The sequence below is a fragment of the Squalius cephalus genome, assembly GCF_949319135.1.
Source record: "Squalius cephalus genome assembly, chromosome: 15".
Lineage (NCBI taxonomy): Eukaryota > Metazoa > Chordata > Actinopteri > Cypriniformes > Leuciscidae > Squalius > Squalius cephalus.
In genome coordinates, this window is record NC_137136.1 from 33,008,611 (window position 1) to 33,014,610 (window position 6,000).

Below are 6,000 nucleotides of genomic sequence, written 5' to 3' on the forward strand. Positions count from 1 at the left end.
CTCCAATACGACCCGAACCTTATCAAAAGACGACACACTCACATGGAGCTATTTTATGTTTTGACGAATTGGACGAATTATTCTTACGCCCCCTGACGGTTATGATTAAGGGTGGGCCTTCATGTTTGCTTTCTTTAAAAAAATAGTACAAATCACACACTGTACAACATACATTTTCTCATGAGATCGAGATGATAATAAAATAGTGATCTGTCACTACAAACACACGGCTAAACAGGACAAATAGAAGAGGAAAGTGAAGGAAATGAGGGAGGAAGATTTCATCTCAGATTTGGGCTTGGTTCTCAGAGCCCGAGGCACCGAGGGAACATCATTCATCAGACTGAGAATCACACAGATGCCCAGGACCCTCGAGGACACGGCAGTGAGGAAATAGGATCAGGGAAATGGGCATTTCACATAATTATAACCAGTTCACGACCTGACTAAGAGATCTTCATAACACTGGGGCAGAATGGTCGGATCTAATCACATCTATCTGTGCATGTTGCTTCTATATTAAGTTATTGTATAATATACAGTATATGACGGTAATCACTGATGTTTGCTAACACAAACCTAACCACATTATTATTATTTGTATGGGCTACTTCTAACCCTGTGTAATAGTAATAGTGATGGTTAGCCTACCATTTAATATTCAACAATACTGATCTGCCTGCATTGACACCATTATATGAGAACTGAACTGAGCTGGATATATAGATAAATGAACTAAGTTAATATATTTTTTACAACAAAAATGAACCATCACTGAACTTAAGCTGGACTGTAACGCTATTTTCTCAAGAAACTTTGTCGCATTATTTTCTTCTATCTCTGTAAAGCTGCTTTGAAACACTCTGTATTGTAAAAAGCGCTATATAAATGAAGATGACTTGACTAGACCTTAGCAAACATCACTAACAAAATGAACAATTATCTATACTCTTAGCTTTCAAGGGTTTTTGTACTGTTTTCCTTCTTTATAAGCTTCTTTCTTTCTTTCTTTCTTTCTTTCTTTCTTTCTTTCTTTCTTTCTTTCTTTCTTTCTTTCTAGGTTCAGCACCGGCTATATCGCCTATTGCCTCAATGGTATATTCAGTGTCTTTGGCCGGAGGCAGATTGCCAGCAACAACCATTTTAGGATTGTTTTTGACTTGACAACACCTTTTCTACCACTATTCACAGATTTAGGAGCTGTTTTAGCGCTAAAATGCTTTGTGAAATACTCTCAAGGCAAACATGTAGGAGTCCTAAAATTAGGACTGACGCTGACATTATTCTTAAGAGTTTATCCTAAATCAGCAAGAGCTACTTTTAGCCTTAAGATGTTTTGTGAATATGGCCCCAGATGTGCTCCAACATCTGTTTAACTGTGCATTTACTGAATGAGCACTGTGACACGGTATGTCCGACTGATTGTAGCTACTTCATCTCATCCATGACCATGCATCATCTATTTTTTTTTTTTATTCTATTTATAACTGTTTTAATTTTCCTCGTTTTTAATCTTAATGGTTTTAATGTCTGGTGGGAAAGTTTGAGAGAATTGGAGAGTGTTAATTTTGGCACACTGCGCACTCAGGCATGAGTGAAGAGACACCAGGACTCGTAGACGGTGTAAAACATATACACTTGTGTAAAGTAGGTGTATAAGTTTACGCAATCCATTAGGGATGAAAAAACACTAGGAAAACTAGGAAAACTATGGTGTGCTTCTAATGTAAAATCAGAAACCGAAACTCTCAGACTCTTTTCCATTCAGATATGGACGCCCCGAATTTAGTAATGATTTTAAACATTCTTATTTTTTGCTTGTTATTTTTATTTCTTATGCATGATAATTTGATTTATTTTTTTTTCTTTATTTTTTTATATCTGTTGTGATTATTTTAATTCCTTTTTATGTAAAGCACTTTGAATTACCATTATGTATGAAATGTGCTATATAAATAAGCTTGCCTTGCCTCTATATGAGTGCGCACTGCTTCTGAACTTTCTGGCTGTGTTCGAAATCCCTATAACCTTAAATTGGGCACTATTTGATGGAAAGGCCATTTGTAGTGATGTCTGAAACCATAGTGGACCTTATTGAGTGCAATCAATCTTACTCAACAGCCCCTTACACTCAACAGACACAGCCCCTGAGTCGCCTCCATTGTAGTCTTGAGTTTCTTCCGGGAACGAACACGTCACAATATTCCTCATTTAAATAATTAATATGCAGAATAAAGGGGCGGGGCCTGGTTGAGTTAGTTAGTAGTGTGTTAAACTGACGGTTATGGTAAGGGGTGGGACATTTCCCAAACACACTTGACCAATCACAACACACTGATCCAGCCGACCAATCAGAGCACAGTGTGCTTTTCAGGAGGAGTGGCTTCATAGAGACAGGAACTAAACAGAGCGTTACTGACAGACTGGGAAGAGAGGAGATTAAACAATGGAGAATATGTGAAAAATAATGTGCTTTTTTTAACATTCAAGCATGAAAACCTGTTCTAGTAGAGCCCAAAAACAAAGCCAAGACTTGGTAAAAGGGCACAATAGGTCAACCTTACATATAAAAAAACAAATCTAATCATCTGGGGCCCGTTCTTCGTACGTCGCTAACTCAGTTAGCTGGATTTGATTGTTGGCGATTTGCCATGATCTTGGATTGTTTGGTTCTTCGACGCTAATCCTGGACTTGCTGTCATAGCAACATGTGCGCAAGCTTAAACCTGCTCGGGAGCATCTTATTTCATGTTAACAGGATTAGATCCCGGCTTTATAAGCGGAGCTGACATGGGAAGTCTTTCACAGCCATGTCTTGTCCGTTTTTACAACAAGAACCTGTTGCTGAAGGTGCCAGAATAATTCGAAGAGCTTTTCGAATTAATCAGGTTTTGTGAGATAGACAGGATCCTTTAGCACAGCACAATAATCTACTTATTGAGAAATATCGTTTTTCTCGTGAGGGTGTCATATACATTATTAATTTGTTGGAACCACACGTTAAATGTTCGACTCGTCGGAGTCGGGCTTTAACTACAGCACAAACTGTTTGTATTGCATTGAGATTCTTTGCGAGTGGCTCTTTCCTTTACACTATTGGAGATGCGGAAAACTTGGGGGAAAGTGCCGTCTGTCGTGCCATTCGCAAAGATAATCTGGCACTCAAGAAGTTTTTAGGGGGGTTTGTGGTATTTCCAAGCCACTTAAGACCACAGGTTGTGAAGCAGAATTTTTTTGCCATTGCAGGTACATTATAATTGTTAATGAAGATCATGCAACCATGATCATGCCAAAAAGTAGGACTTACAGTATTTGTTCCCCAGGCTTCCCTAACGTGACTGGTGCCATAGACTGCACACACGTCCCCATCAAGGCCCCACCACGCCCCAATGAAGGGGATTTTGAGAACCGAAAGGGATTTCACAGTGTAAATGTGCAGGTAAATTACTATTACGATTCTTAATATTCCAGATTAGTAATATATCAAATAATACAAAAAGTAATGTAATCAAAAAGTATGCAGTTGACTGATTAAAGGTCCCATTCCATGGATTATTTTTATTATTTTATAATGTTTCCAGGGGTGCCCTTATAATGTTAGTATGTTTTTTAGATCAAAAATTGTTATAATTTAGAAATAAAAGGCATATTTCCTAGCCTGATTTCATTCCCTGGTTTGAACACTCTGTTTGAAGGGGCGTGTCTGCTGTGAGACTTCAGTGTTGTTGCCCACTGCTGTGATTGGCTGACATGCTTGCATATGAAATATCTGGCATTACATGTGGAACTATCTGGAAAACTTTTACTATTACAGCTATTATACGTTTTTACTATTACAGCTATTATACGTTTTTACTATTACAGCTATCTGGATTAACGAATCGTGAGAAGTTTTTTAAGTATTTAGATCTATTCCCATCACATAAAAGGTTGCAGTGATGATGAGCATTAAGCAGATGACAGTCTGTTGATCTCGTGAAAGATCTTATCATTGCAACGCAGTTTCTGCACTCACTAATGATTTCACCAATGCAAACATGAGGCATATAAATACAGTAAGAGATTCGTTGTGCAGTGTAACAGCGTCATTGATTTCATAACGAGTTTTGGCAAGTGTCCAGATAAACTCGCACTGTGTGATTGACAGCTTGGACGATTGGAAAGGGATTGTTCTTTGATCGCTTTCTGTATATTAATCACAGTTTAAGTAAGATTATTTTCATCCTACTAAGAGAAACGAACGATGTGAAGAGTGATCGCTACTTCCATATTAAATCACTACTTACCGCTTGCTGGAATATAGTTGAAATTGTCCCCTTCGTCAGTATGAAACGCTGAGAGAAGTCTGCTTGATATTATTCCAGGTTAGAAAAACAGTCCGTGGTGAAATGGACAGAGCAAACTAACAACTTCGAATTAAACTTTTGTGGTATCCGATTATAGATAAACATCAACCACGTCTGTTGACATTTCGCCATCAATACGCCTGTGTTCCTGTGGGCGGAGGTTACGGTTCTAGTGACATCACTAAAGCAGGATGTAGAGGGGTGTAGTCCAATCCAGCCGTTTTTTGTAGTCAACTTCTGTTAAATAAAATATCTCGCTTGGCATTGAACTTTGAGCTTTATAATTTTACAGATATTATTTATACTCTAACAACAACATTACACACTAACTAAAGTTTGAAACATGGGATCACATAGAACGGGACCTTTAAAAATATCTTAGATGGTGTGTGACTCCATGTCCTACATCACAAATGTGGAAGCAAAATGGCCAGGATCTGTGCATGACTTAAGCATTTTCAGAGATTCACATTTATGCACATTATTTGAAAGTGGTAAGGAAAGTTCCACAATTAAATATCAAGCTCACTGTATTACATACACTTATGCTGATCCTAACAGAACTGCATTTTTTTCATATGTGATTATGACATGTTCCTGCAGACAGGTGTTTTATGACCCCATTCCCTGACCCAAACCAGTTACAATGCAGCTCTAGCCAGGACAAGGGCACACAATGAAATGAACTTTGGCTAACTAAAGGGAAGATTTCAGTGTCTGAAAAGTCTGAGGGTTGCACACCTGACAGGGCCTGTGACATTGTTGCATGTGCCATATTACACAACATTGCCAAAAAAAAAAAAAAAACACTTTTCATTAAATGTTTAATAAAAGACAAATATGCTTATTTCCTTGAGTTTTATTTCAATTGTTCTTTGTAAAGAAAAGCCAGTGGTCAAGTGCCTGCAATAAGAGATATTAGACACATGCCTCATGCAACAAATAAAAAGGAAAAGTTGGCTATACACTGCCCACCTGTAGGCCTATGTCTCCTCTGTCTGTGCAGACTCTTCTGTAGGCCTTTCTGTAGATGTGGAATCCTGCAACTCATATTGCAGCCATAAAGCATACAAGTATAAATGAAGTAAAGTTATTTATGCACTTGCAGGTAGGCTAGTTCCTCCATATGACAGTTATCTGAGAGGGTTTATTCACTGTCCAGTGCAATGGAAACAAATGGACATTACAAAGTCTTATACTTTCTTTCCTTTGGAGAGTTAGAAAATGTCCACTTACTGCACATATTTCAGCCACCACTTTCTTGGGAACAGATACAAGTGTTGGTGTATTATGTAAAAGTGCACAAAAGAGGAAAACACAATGTCATTACACTGAACTACACTGGGGAAAATGTGATCAATAACTCATGGCAAAATATTTTTACATAAACATAAGTTTATCAGTTTTCACTTTCACAAGTCAAAGCAGTTCATCATTAATCAAGATTTAACAGTTGAAATGACTATACGGCCTTAATTTAATGCAGCAAAAATTATTTTATAGTGTAGGCTACTAAGATCTTTTCTTTTCTTTTTTTTTTCTCAGCCTTTTTCTTGGTTGCTTTTATAAACAGACAACCAATTATTTAACAGTGCCTTTTATAAAAGAGACTATAATATAACTAAAAATTACCATTATGTAGAATATTTTTGTA